The 14,098-nt window shown below is 46.0% G+C and overlaps 5 non-coding genes and 1 pseudogene across 5 annotated transcripts; all 6 read left to right on the top strand.

Annotated features, from left to right (window-relative positions):
- The first annotated feature begins 232 nt into the window (after positions 1–232).
- Positions 233–1,262, top strand: LOC144097520 (uncharacterized; annotated as a pseudogene).
- Positions 1,263–1,485: 223 nt separating this feature from the next.
- Positions 1,486–1,567, top strand: TRNAS-AGA (transfer RNA serine (anticodon AGA)). Its single transcript has one exon. It is a non-coding gene; the product is annotated as a tRNA-Ser (tRNA).
- A 2,708-nt stretch (positions 1,568–4,275) lies between these two features.
- On the top strand, positions 4,276–4,357 carry TRNAS-AGA (transfer RNA serine (anticodon AGA)). The gene has a single exon. It is a non-coding gene; the product is annotated as a tRNA-Ser (tRNA).
- An 89-nt stretch (positions 4,358–4,446) lies between these two features.
- TRNAS-AGA (transfer RNA serine (anticodon AGA)) lies at positions 4,447–4,528 on the top strand. Its single transcript has one exon. It is a non-coding gene; the product is annotated as a tRNA-Ser (tRNA).
- Positions 4,529–4,614: 86 nt separating this feature from the next.
- On the top strand, positions 4,615–4,696 carry TRNAS-AGA (transfer RNA serine (anticodon AGA)). Its single transcript has one exon. It is a non-coding gene; the product is annotated as a tRNA-Ser (tRNA).
- A 9,094-nt stretch (positions 4,697–13,790) lies between these two features.
- Positions 13,791–13,872, top strand: TRNAS-AGA (transfer RNA serine (anticodon AGA)). The gene has a single exon. It is a non-coding gene; the product is annotated as a tRNA-Ser (tRNA).
- The last annotated feature ends 226 nt before the right edge of the window (positions 13,873–14,098 follow it).

Below are 14,098 nucleotides of genomic sequence, written 5' to 3'. Positions count from 1 at the left end.
TTCTGTAAGCTAACGGGCTCAGAGATAAACTGGGAAAAGAGTGTTGGTATATGGCACGGTAACTGGGACATCAAGCCAGAAAGGTTTGCTTGTACGACATGGACAGGCACACCTACGACGTACATACCTCGGTGTGCCTTTCGAGCACTACCAGGATCCCGCAAGGTACTGGAGCGACGCAACGGAAAAAATGAAGGAGAGGACAGGAAACTGGCAGGGTCGCGGCCTTTCAATGTTTGCGCGTGCCTCTGCTTGCAATTTGTTTTAATCGCTAAAGTTTGGTATGTGTTGCAAGTGCTGTTTGTGTCCCGCACAAATGTGCAGAAAATGCATCGGGTTTTTGCTGTGTTTATATGGGACTCAACATGGGAGAGGGTGAGTCGTGCCAACCTTTTTCGCAAAGTCCGCGATGGAGGCCTAGGTCTTTCTCATTTGTTTATCAGACAGATTGTGTCGCGTTTTTTTTTTTTCTGCGGGACCAAAGCGACAGTTTTTTGCGCACAGTCATACAAGTACGACTTGCGAAAGCGCTCCCTGAATTTATTGTGGCTGCAAGTGATATAAGATGTCGCCGTGTGACTGGTTACTTTCATGAAGTTGTTGTTTCTTTCCGCATGTTGCTTGCAAGGTTTTCAATGGATTACCTATGTTCTGTCACGAAGAAGACACTGTACGCGGACTTAATTGCAGATCTACTGCCGACACCATTGTACAGGTCTGTTTACTGTGGTGGCCCAGGAAAGGACGTTTTAAAACGGGTTAGAAAAATGCCGATAAGACCTTCTGTCAAATCATTTTTCTTTAAGCTGCACACGAACACATTACCTGTAAAAGCGTGGCTAGATCAGAAAGGGATATTTGTACCCTGGACAATCAACTGCTTACTCTGCAAAAAACCAGAAACTATTGAACACGTATTTATTGACTTTTGGGACCCTATATTCCTCTGGGACATTCTGCAGCGAACCCTTAAGAAACAACTGCCAATAACGCCATACGGGATCCGGTTTCTCCCAGTTAAATGTGATGAAGGCATTCCCTTTGATATGTTGATGCTACTGGGCCTCCACAGTCTGTGGCAAACCCGAATGGCAGTCCGCCATGCTGATGTTACTGTTCACTCTGTACGCGAAAACTTCATCCAGCATATGATCTACATGAGAGAAGTCTATCAGGCGTTACCTGACCCCCCTGAGTGGATTAATGTATTTGATGATTTGGTGTGCCTGAAGATATTTTAACCCTACTCCTCCAACCGGAGACTGGCTGGTGTGTTTTGTCTGTACATTGAATGTGATCATACCGGTGATAAAGAAAAAAAAAGCCGAGCGGTTAAGGCGATGGACTAGAAATCCATTGGGGTCTCCCCGCACAGGTTCGAATCCTGTCGACTGCGTGCCCGGACGAGCGGTGCCTTCGTGTTTTATTCCGATATAGCTCATGCGTGAGAAGAAGTAGAACAATTGCGCCATAGCCTGGACAACCGCAGTCGTGGCCGAGCGGTTAAGGCGATGGACTAGAAATCCATTGGGGTCTCCCCGCACAGGTTCGAGTCCTATCGACTGCGTGCCCGGACGAGCGGTGCCTTCGTGTTTTATTCCGATATAGCTCATGCGTGAGATGAAGTAGAACAATTGCGCCATAGCCTGGACAACTGCAGTCGTGGCTGAGCGTCAAGCTGTATACGACAAGAGGAGAAGCGTGAGGAAGAAAATTTAAGATCTTTCCTTGCTAAACTTGTCGAAAAAGAAAGCGAAGAGCCTGGAAAATGGATCGACGACATTAGAAAAAGAACACAAAATAGAACTCTTCGAAGAAGAACGCTATCGTGGCGCGCTTGTGCGTGCTAGGGCGCAAGATGTAGCAGCTGGGCAGACACCGTAAAAACGAGCGCTAGGAATTGAAAAAGCGCATGCTCAGCGAAACCACATTGAAAAGATTGATTGGGGTGGGGCGTTATCTGGAGGAAGCGGTCATATCCAGCAGGCATTTCTTTAATTTTATCAGGTGCTGTTTGCAAAGCAAGAAGTGGATGTGAGCGCATTCAAGGAAAAGTTTCTTCGCGCTTTACCGCGATTAGATGACGAACAGAAAGAAAGGTTGGAGCTGTCGATAACTGCGTCAGAGGTCGAGCATGCGATAGAAAATTTGAACCTTGGAAAATCACCTGGACCTGATGGATAAGTGCGGCTTTTTTCAAAGCATATAAACACGAAATAGTGCCAGTACTGACAGCAGTGTATAATGAAGCCTACAAAGTAAATGAATTGCCTCCGTCTTACGGTACATCCCACACAGTATTAATTCCTAAATATTATGAAGTAGAAAAGTTACCACAGGTCACAGCATATCATCCTATCGCACTCACAAACGTAGATTATGAAGTTTTCATGAAGATTTTAGCCCGTAGACTACAGTCAGTTATTCAAGATACAGTCGGTCCTCACCAGACGTGTGGGATCAAGGGACGCTCCATTGTTGCCAATATTCATAGAGCGAGGTGTGTGCTTGAATGTTGCGATCATACAAATAGCGGTGTAGCAATACTTCAGCTTGATCTTGAGAAAGCATTTCATTTTGTTCCGCACGAAATCCTGTTCTGCATACTCGACCATGTAAATGAAGGGTCCATTATTCATGAGGGAGTGGCCTTGGCGTACCGGAGCTGCACGACAAGACTAATTGTAAATAAGTGTTTGGGGGCCCTCATCGTCCTGCAGCGTTCGGTGTGCCAGGGTTGTCCCCTTAGCCCCCTTCTATTCTGCATTTACATCGAAGCGTTGTGTTTGAATATCATGAAAAATAAAAAAAATTCTTGGCTTCCAGCTTCAGGCGGCCGAAGTTAAGCTGCAGGCCTATGCGGATGATGTGGCAGTGTTCACAGTGAATCGAGAAGGTGTAACCGAGGCCGTGGCATGTGTAAAAGAATTCACCAAAGTCACAGGCAGTAAATTGAATTGGTCAAAGTCCCTGGGGTTTTGGCACGGAGAATGGCCAACGAAGCCCGACAATTTTGTGAACATGTCCTGGGTGACGATAACAGTAAAGTACTTGGGCGTCCCACTAGACGGTTGTGATAGCGAACCGTACTGGAGAGAACAGACGCAATCCATGCGGGAAAAGGTTGAGAGGTGGAAAGGGCAACATCTGTCAATTTTCGCAAGGACCACAGTGTGTAATATGTTTTTTATGTCTAGGTTGTGGCACGTGATGCAAGTGTTGCATTGTGCAAGGATGAACGTACAGAGACTGCACCGGATCTTTGCCGTTTTTGTGTGAGCTGCAGGCTGGGAACGATGCAGCCGGACGAATTTGTTTATGCGGGTCAAGGACGGTGGCCTCAGTCTGGGGCACTTATTTATGCGGCAGGTCGTAAGCAGATTTTTTTGGTGCATGATGTAAGGTATCCGTTCTTGCTGACTGTGTGCCAATTAAGGCTTGGAAATGCACTGCCGGATTTTGTTGTCTCAACCGAAAATTTATCGGGACGTATTTTTGGTTACTTTAGTAGGTTGTCGTGAGTGTTCGATTCCTATCTGTTCGGTTTTCGTATGAGTATTTGTCTTCGGTTAGCAGGAAGAAGTTGTATAGGGATTTGTGCGATGTAGTTCTTCCACAACCTATGTACACGGCCATATACAGTGGAGGCATGGGACGCGACGTACTTAAGCGTGTGAAGGCGATGCAGGTGCCGCCAAGTGCAAAAACATTCTTCTTTAAGTTACATATCGGAACACTACCAGTAAAGAAATTTTTTGAGGGGAAGCATTTATTTCTACCTTGGGGATCACATTGTTTAATCTGTAAAAACCCGGAGACAATAGACCACGTTTTTTTGCATTGTCGGGAGGGGGTATACTTCTGGGACATGTTGCAGAGGACTTTAAACAAAATTTCCGCTAGACTCTCATGGAATACGGTACTTGCCTGTAGAGAGTGAGGATGGGACACCATTCGACCTTATTATGCTAATGGGACTCCACTGTATTTGGCGCTCCAGAATGGCAGGATATCATTGCGATCCTGACGCACGGCCAGCACGCATCTATTTTCAGGAGTGTATGCATAAGTATACTGAAATTCAGAAAATCGCTCCTGAAGCTCCCGATCGGCTCGAAAGAGTAGAGCCATTGGTGGCGCTTAGAGAGTTTTGAGTTTTAATATGACGAAGCCACAACCCACCAGGCGGATAGTGTTAAGTATTGTTCATTGTGCCCTGTAAGTGTATTTGTGTATTGTGGTTCTTGCCGAAGTCAGGCAATAAAGAAAAAAAATGCAGTCGTGGCCGAGCGGTTAAGGCGATGGACTAGAAATCCATTGGGGTATCCCCGCACAGGTTCGAATCCTGTCGACTGTGTGCCCGGACGAGCGTTGCTTTCGTATTTTATTCCGATATAGCTAATACGTGAGAGGGAGTAGAACAATTGCGCCATAACCTGGACAACCGCAGTCGTGGCCGAGCAGTTAAGGCGATGGACTAGAGATCCATTGGGGTATCCTCGCACAGGTTCGAATCCTGTCGATTGCGTGCCCGGACGAGCGGTGCCTTCGTGTTTTATTCCGATGTAGCTCATACGTGAGAAGTAGAACAATTGCTCCATAGCCTGGACAACCGCAGTCGTAGCCGAGCGGCTAAGGCGATGGACTAGAAATCCATTGGGGTCTCCCCGCACTGGTTCGAATTCTGTCGACTGCGTGCCCAGACGAGCGTTGCTTTCTTTTTTTATTCCGATATAGCTTATACGTGAGAGGAAGTAGAACAATTGCGCCATAGCCTGGACAACCGCAGTCGTGGCACGCTCCCCGACGTGGTCGCGTTGGGGGCGTACCAAATCAACCATGTGTGGACGCTCACCCTGCGGAGCACGGAGACAGCAAAGAAGTTGCTCGCCTTCAATGAGCTGCAAGTTAAGAGGCGCCGCTGCCTCATTATCGACCCAGAAGACCAGCAGGTTAAGCTGCGGCTACACTGGATGCGTCATGGTGTGGCCGACGACGACATCCGGACGGAATTAGCGGCATTTGGCAAAGTGACCGACGTTACCTGTGAGCGGTGGCGTATCCAAGGCGTCAATGACAAGAGCTCAACGACAGGAACTGTCCTACTTAAGCTGGACCCCGGTCTGAAAGTGGATGACCTACCACACGAGGTACGCGTCGCCGGAGAGTTGGTTCTTGTCGTGGCGCCTGGACGTCCAATGCAGTGCCTGCGCTGCTACGGTACGGGCCACGTGCGGCGTGAATGTAAAGTTCCCCGCTGTACGAAATGTCGGCTGTACGGTCACGCGGACACCGACTGTGTCCGCACTTATGCGATGCCTACGGGCGTTGTGTCGAAAGACGTCTCTGCTGAACTCCTGATGGACGTAGCCGAGGCCGAGGAATCTGCAAAAGGCATAGGGGAGCCCGAAAAGCACGCAGGCGCGACGGACTCTTCGGGACCCTCCAGCAGCGATGGTGGGCGGAAGCCTGAAGGGGCAGAATCTTCGTCAAATTTGATGGAGGCGTCGAGTGATGAAATAAGCGCACAGGCGCTCCAAGAAACCGACCCAGCGACTCCGAACGAGAACCATGACAAGAGGGGCGCCCGTACTACTAGTGGTCCTGCCCCAGCGAAGCGACCACACGCCCAGACCGGAGCCGATGGAGACAAGGCGGCAGCCCCCAGTGTCGAAGAGCTGCTGGCAAAAACAACCCAAGGACGGCGGCCATCCATCCGACCACGACCTAATGTGTCGACGGAGAGGAGAACCCTCGACAAATCGCCCCCGCAGCCAGGCCTGGAACCAGCACCGGATGGCTCCGGTGTCAAAGACGTTGTCTAGCCACGCGCTACACGAGAAGGGCAAGCACCATGTTCTCGGCCTTTAAAAATGGCTCCTGCGTCCCCCATAAAAGTCCGTACACTTAACGTCAGGGGACTGGCAAGCAAGAAGAAGCAGGGCCAGGTATACCGCATTTTCACTGAGCAAGACATTGACGTACTGGCTGTGCAGGAAACGAAAATTGATGGGGAAGATGAGACCGGGAACATGGTGCGACGTTTCACGTCTAGGTTTTTGCAGTAGTGTCCCGCGCTATAGGCACGTCGGCGGGCTGTGTCATTTTTGTAAAGAATTTGCCGGGACTTGAGGTTCTGGAATATACGTGGCGTGTCCATCGAGTAGGTGTGTTTTGGTTGACTTCGTGTACAACAAAACATATTTGCGTTTCATTTGTGTGCACGCTCCAAATGCGGCGGATGAAAGGACAGTTTTTTTCAAAACCTACAAAAGTACTTAATTTGTGAGAAATCCCTGATAGTCATGGGTGACTTCAATTGCGTCCTGAGAGGTTGTGATAAAACCTGTGCACGGGCGATTAGGGACAGAAGCACTGAAGCACCGTCAGAAGTTATAGCGACGTGCAACCTCGATGATGTGGCGGAATGTTTAGAAGGCGAGCGTTGTGTGAGGTCAACACATTTTCAGCGGTCAAGCCATGCACGGCTAGAGCGCGTTTATGTGTCGCCGGACGTTATTTCAAAATGCAGTAGCTACAGTGTAGTACCGGTATCATATTCTGATCATTGTTTAGTGGAGTGTGGGATAGGGACAAAGAAAAGAGGAAATCAGTTTTCTTGTGAGATGTGGAAATTAAATAATAAGCTCATTACAGACGGCATCTTTAGCAGGAAAGAAAATGAAGAAATCTGCAAATTAGAGACGAGTGGGGAACTGAAAGTATGGCAGCAGTGGGAACTTTGCAAACAACAAATAAAGATAGCAGCGATCGAAAGGTCAAGTTGTATACGACAAGAGGAGACGCGTGAGGAAGAAAATTTAAGATCTTTACTGGCTAGACTTCTCGAAAAAGAAAGCGAACAGCCTGGAAAATGGATGGACGACATTAGAAAAATGAAACACAAGACTGAACTCTTCGAAGGAGAACGCTATTGTGGCGCGCTTGTGCGGACTAGGGCGCAAGATGCAGCTCCTGGGGAGACACCGCCAAAACGAGCGCCAGGAATTGAAAAAACGCATGCTCCGCGAAACCACATTGAAAAGATTGATTGAGATGGGGCGTTATCTGGAGAAAGCGGTCATATCCAGCAGGCGTTTCTTAAATATTATGAGGTGCTGTTAAATATTATGAGGGGCATGACACCGCGCAAGCGACGATGCACTCACCACCGCTCGTTTTCCAGGCTGTTGCCACATGGGCCGTATGCGCCGGGATTCTCGGTTCCTGCCAGCTCAGCTCGGACGTTCCGTTCCTGCCATGTCCTACCCTGGATTCTATACCGCTACATCTGGTGTCAGTTGGCTCATCTATCTGGCAACCTTCGTCTACAACAACCGAAGCAATCAGCACGGCATATAAGCGCGCATCGGAGGCCTCACCCTTCGGGCATGACACCGCGCAAGCGACGATGCACTCATCACCGCTCGTTTTCCAGGTTAGTTACCTGAAGTCTGCGTCTTGTATTAGAAGCAGCAATTACTGCCTATTAGCGGTGTCTTGCCCAACAGAGCTTCTTGATGTGTCAAAGCGACTATGTGGTCTGCCAAGTTGTTTGTGGATGTCATTATCTGAGGTACTTCTGATGCTTTCGGGTGACGTCGAGTCTAATCCCGGTCCCATGACGAAGGCGGAATCTGAGGCATTTGCCCTCGTCTTAGAAAGGGTACAAAAACTGGATGAAGGATATGCGTCCTTACTCGAAACAACCCGAAAGCTGGAAGAAGGTCGAGCTTCATTGCTAGAAGAATTGAAATGTTCCAAAGAGAGGGAGGAAGCCGCAGAGAACGCAATTAGGCACTTGAGTGAAAGAGTGGCTGTGCTTGAAGCGCGCGACACTGAGGAAAGTGGGGCACAAATTGCGACAGTGAAGGAGGCGGCCGCACAAAGTGAAGTCACCCGTTTGAATGAGCGAGTCGCGACGCTGGAAACATCTTTGGCCAACCAACGTTCAGGTGTAGCCAGCACATCTGAACAGGCGGATAGCTGCGTCTCGCAACAATTGTCGCTCATTACGTCTAGGTGCGATGATGCAGAAAATCATTTGCGACGATGCAACCTCCTTTTCTTTGGATTGGAAGACGATCCTGAAGAGGATTGGGCTGCTTCTGAACAAAAAATAATTCAGTTTTGTTCAGATAAACTAGGAATCGAAACAACCGGTACACAGTTCGAACGCGTTCACAGACTAGGCAAACATAACGATGATAAGCGGAGGCCAATTATAGCAAAAATGATGTTTTTCAAGGATAAAGTGCACATTCTTTCATGTGCATGTAAACTGAAGGGAACTTCGTTTTCCATCGGCGAAGATTTCTCGCTCACAACGAGACAGGCAAGGAAGAAGCTTTATAAATTTGCCAAGGCGTTGAACAAGCCTTTCAAACTATCTTTTGACAAACTGCACATGGGACCCAAGACGTACATATATAACACCACTACAGACAGTGTTGTGCCGTCCAACAGATAGCTAAACAATAGTAAATGCCCGAATGATACCCATGAGTCGAGTGCACGTAACATTCAATCACTATCTTTGTCATATGCCAACATCCGAAGCCTAGTGCCAAAACGCGATCTGCTTTCTTTTTTCCTAGACGATAGTGAATCGCACATCATCATTCTTACAGAAACTTGGTTGAATCCTAACATTACAAACAACGAAATCATTCGCGGTGCACATTCATACAACATATACAAGCATGATCGCATTGGAAAGAGAGGCGGTGGCGTCCTTTTAGGCATAAAGAAAACAATAACATCATACGTAATTAACACCGATTCAAATCTGGAAATTGTCTGGGCCGCCTGCCTACTATCTTGCACTAGGATTCTGATAGGCGCTTGTTACCGCCCGCCAGATTCTAGTCATTCTTTCGTTAATGAATTGCGTATCAGTATTACTAAAGCAACAGAGTTATGTCCTGCTCATAGCATCTATCTCATCGGAGATTTTAATTTTCCTTTAATCAACTGGGCTCAACTATCATCACCTTGTCATATTTCCACAGAATTTTGTAACCTGACGCTCGATTTCAACCTATTCCAGGTTGTAAACCAACCTACACGCGACACTAACATACTAGATCTGATACTGACTACAGCACCGGAAACGATAGGATCAGTAACTCATTTAAAGGGATTCAGCGATCATCATTTACTTCAGCTAAGTATTGACATCCCGGTTCAGTTTATGGGCTATGTAACAAAAAAGATTCACGATTATAATAAGGCTAATTTCACAGCTATCAACACAGAACTAGAAACCTTCTTTTATCACACATTTCTACCTTCAATTAACAACCGATGCGTTGAGGAAAACTGGATACTTTTTAGAGATAAGATTTCATATTTGATCAACCGGTTTGTCCCTGTGATCAAAATAACTAAAGATAAATCTAATCCCTGGTTTACTAGAAGGCTTAAACAACTAAGGAACAAGAAAAAGCGGCTATACCGGACTGCTAAGCGTGCTTGTACCATTTCTGCGTGGAACAAGTACAGCGATGCACTAAAACTCTATTGCTCCGCCTTATCTGCTGCAAAAGACAAATATTTTTCACATGATCTTCCAGCCCTTTGAAAACTAACCCCAAAAAGTTTTGGAAACAAGTATGCCCTGAGCGTGATGATAGTTCCATCTCTCTACAAAGTAACAACACCCCCATCCCAGACAACGAGTGCCCCTCAATATTTAACTCCTTCTTTTCATCTGTGTTCTCTTCTGAAGATCATTCCACCCTTCCGGAAGTTCCGGATCTTAATTACCGCTACATGACACCTATTCAGATAACTGAAGAAGGCATCACGTGTCTCATAAATTCCCTTAAGGTATCTACTTCGGCTGGTGTTGATGGCATTAAATCAAAAATTAAAAAAAATGCAGTTCCAGTGGCAAGCAAAATTTTATTTCATATTTTTCAGCAATCATTAACTACAGGAATACTACCCTCAGACTGGAAGATCGCTAAAATAGTGCCAATTTTTAAATCTGGAAACAAAAACTCCGCTGAAAATTACCGTCCTATATCTCTCACGTGCATCTGCTGCAAAATGCTTGAACATATAATTTCATCGCATGTCTTTAGTCATCTTGAGCAGAATAACTTTTTTTACACTAATCAACACGTGTTTAGAAAGGGTCACTCCTGCGAAACACAGTTATTCGAACTAACTACTGATTTGCATTTTAATATGAACAATAACCTTCAAACTGACTGTATATTCCTTGATTTTGCCAAAGCGTTCGACCGCGTTGCTCACTGCCGCTTGATTTCGAAATTATCATCACTCCGTCTAGACTCGCTAACTTTAACATGGCTTCGTAACTTCCTCTCGCATCGCCAACAGTTCGTATTTGTTAATTATCTGTCCTCTAACCTTTCCCCAGTTAACTCCGGTGTACCGCAGGGCAGTGTGCTTGGTCCCTTATTATTCCTTATTTATATCAATGATTTACCTAATAATATAACTTCTAGTATGCGAATTTTCGCGGATGATTGCATTATATACCACCCTATTAGATCTACTAATGACCACCTGGCGCTCCAATCAGACCTCCTTACTATTAACGACTGGTGCAACTCATGGTTAATGACTCTTAATGTATCCAAGTGCAAAGTCATCTCTTTCACCCGTAAAAATAACAAATCTAGCTATACATACCGTATTCAAAATGATCTACTCTCTCACGTATCACATTACAAATACCTCGGCGTTAACTTTTCTTCAGATCTTTCGTGGTCATACCATATCTCATCCATATGTGCCGTTGCCTCAAAGTCATTAGGATACCTACGCCGTAATCTCCGAAATTCACCATCTAATATTCGAAAACTAGCATACCTCACTTTTGTTCGTCCACAACTTGAATTTGCTTCTCCCATTTGGTCTCCCTATCATAAGAACATGATCATCGCGTTAGAATCTATCCAAAACAGGGCAGCACGATTCATTTCACGAAACTTTAACTGCCGCTCAAGCGTCACTCAGATTAAAACAAATCTTTCTCTACAATCATTAAGCACGCGCCGTGACATCGCTCTCCTCACACTATTTCACAAATATGCGCACTTCAATAGAACTACCTCATTTCAACTCGATGTCTCATCCCGCACGTCGAAAAGATTATATAATCAGTTTAGTTTCGCAAGAATATATGGTGACACTTTGGCTTTTAACTCATCTGCATTACCACGAGCCATCAGATTATGGAATGATCTGCCAGACAACATCGCTTCCGCGTCTAATCTAGAATCTTTCCATTCTAAACTCATCACATATTTCACTGAAACCGTCATTTAGCACACCTACGTTCAAGTCTATTATTGTTCTTTGCTTTGCTGCTACACTCGTGCCATTCGGATGTTTTCTTACTTATGTTTGCTTGCCATGTTTCCGTGTTTGCCTTAATCGCGCTTTGTTTCCACGTTCGGTGAGCACATTATCCTGTATTGTAGTGAATTATTTTGCGTCGCGTACGTTTCCTTTTGTTTCCCTTGGTTATTAATGCACTGTATTATATCTTTTTTTCGCCCCCCTTACACAATGCCCAATGGGCCTGTAAGGAATTTCAAATAAAATAAAATAAAGCAAGAAGTAGATGTGAGCGCATTCAAGGAAAAGTTTCTTGGCGCTTTACCGCGATTAGATGACGAACAGAAAGAAAGGTTGGTGCTGTCGATAACTGCGTCAGAGGTCGAGCATGCGATAGAAAATTTGAACATTGGAAAATCCCTGGGGCCTGATGGATTATGTGCGGCTTTTTACAAAGCATATAAACACGAAATAATGCCAGTGCTGACAGCAGTGTATAATGAAGCCTACAAAGTAAATGAATTGCCTCCGTCATACGGTAAATCCCATACAGTGTTAATTCCTCAATATGATGAAGCAGAAAAGTTACAACAGGCCACAGCATATCGTCCTATTGCACTCACAAACGTAGATTATAAAGTTTTCATGAAGATTTTAGCCCGTAGACTACAGTCAGTTATTCAAGATATAGTCGGTCCTCACCAGACGTGTGGGATCAAGGGATGCTCCATTGTTACCAATATTCATAGAGCGAGGTGTGTGCTTGAATGTTGTGATCATACAAATAGCGGTGTAGCCATACTTCAGCTAGATCTTGAGAAAGCATTTGTTTGTGTATCACACGAATCCTGTTCTGCATACTCGACCATGTAAATGCAGAGTTCATTATTCGCGAGGGGGTGGCCTTTGCGTACCGGAGCTGCACAAGATTAATTGTAAATAAGAGTTTGGGGGCCCCCATCGTCCTGCAGCGTTCGGTGCGCCAAGGTTGTCCCCTTAGCCCCCTTCTATTCTACATTTACATCGAAGCGTTGTGTTTGAATATCATGGAAAATGAAAAAAATTGTGGCTTCCAGCTCCAAGCGGCAGAAGTTAAGCTGCTGGCCTATGTGAATGATGTCGCGGTGTTCACAGTGAACCGGGAAGGTGTAACCGAGGCCTTTGCATTTGTAAAAAAATTCAACAAAGTCACAGGCAGTAAAGTGAATTGGTTAAAGTCCCTGGGTAACGACCCCAGTAAAGTACTTGGAAGTCCCACTGGACGGTTATCGCGGTAGCGAACCGTTCTGGAGAGAACAGACGCAAGCCATGCGTGAAAAAATGGAGAGGTGGAAAGAGCAACACCTGTCAATTTTCGCAAGAGACACAGTGTGTGATCTTTTTTTTTATGTCTAGGTTGTGGTACGTTATGCAAGTGTTGCATTGAGCAAGGATGAACGTACAGAGACTGCACCGGATCTTTGACGTTTTTGTGTGGGCTTTTGTGTGGAACGATGCAGCGGGACGAATTTGTTTATGCGGGTCAAGGACGGTGGCCTCAGTCTGGGGCATTTATTTCTGCGGCAGATCGTAAGCAGAGTTTTTTTTTGTGCGTGATGTAAGTGATACGTTTTTGCGCACTGTGTGCCAGTTAAGGCTTGGAAATGCACTGCCGGATTTTGTTTTCTCAACCGAATGTTTATCGGGACGTATTTTTGGTTACTTTAGAGAGGTTGTCGCGAGTGTTCGATTCCTATCTGTTCGGTTTTCGTATGAGTATTTGTCTTCTGTTAGCAGGAAGAAGTTGTATAGGGATTTGTGCGATGTAGTTCTTCCCCAACCTATGTACAGGGCCGTATACAGTGGAGGCCTGGGACGCGACGTACTTAAGCGTGTGAAGGCGATGCAGGTGCCGCCAAGTGCAAAAACATTCTTCTTTAAGTTACATACCGGAACACGACCTGTAAATAAATTTTTGGAGGGGAAGCATTTATTTCTACCTTGGAGATAACATTGTTTAATTTGTAAAAACCCGGAGACAATAGACCCCGTTTTTTTGCATTGTCGGGAGGGGGTATACTTCTGGGACATGTTGCAGAGGACTTTAAACAAAATTTCCGCTAGACTCTCATGGAATACGGTACTTACCTGTAGAGAGTGAGGATGGGACACCATTCGACCTTATTATGCTAGTGGGCCTCCACTGTATTTGGCGCTCCAGAAAGGCAGGATATCACTGCGATCCAGATGCACGTCCAGCACGGATCTATTTTCAGGAGTGTATGCATAAGTATACTGAAATTCAGAAACTCGCTCCTGAAGTTCCTGAGTGGATCGAAAGAGTACAGCCTTTGGTTGCGCTTAGAGAGTTAGAGTTTTAATATGACGAAGCCACAACCCACCAGGCGGATAGTGTTAAGTATTGTTCATTGTGCCCTGTAAGTGTATTTGTGTATTGTGGTTCTTGCCGAAGCCAGGCAATAAAGAAAAAAAAAGCAGTCGTGGCCGAGCGGTTAAGGCGACGGACAAGAAATACATTGGGGTCTCCCCGCACAGGTTCGAATCCTGTCGACTGCGTGCCTGGACGAGCGGTGGTTCCGCTTTTTATTCAGATATAGGTCATACGTAAGAAAGAGTAGACCAATTGCGCTGTAGCCTGGACAACCGCAGTCGTGGCGGATTCCACTTCCGGCCGCCGCAGCGTACGGACGTGTGATGACGGGCCCTGTAGGAGCGGCTACAGCGGCCATGTCTGGCCGCGAAAACAGGTTTTTTGAAATTGACATCGAGTACGAGGTCATTC

This window comes from Amblyomma americanum, chromosome 7 (genome assembly GCF_052857255.1).
Source record: "Amblyomma americanum isolate KBUSLIRL-KWMA chromosome 7, ASM5285725v1, whole genome shotgun sequence".
Taxonomy (NCBI): domain Eukaryota; kingdom Metazoa; phylum Arthropoda; class Arachnida; order Ixodida; family Ixodidae; genus Amblyomma; species Amblyomma americanum.
This window is presented reverse-complemented; position numbering and strand designations above follow the sequence as displayed.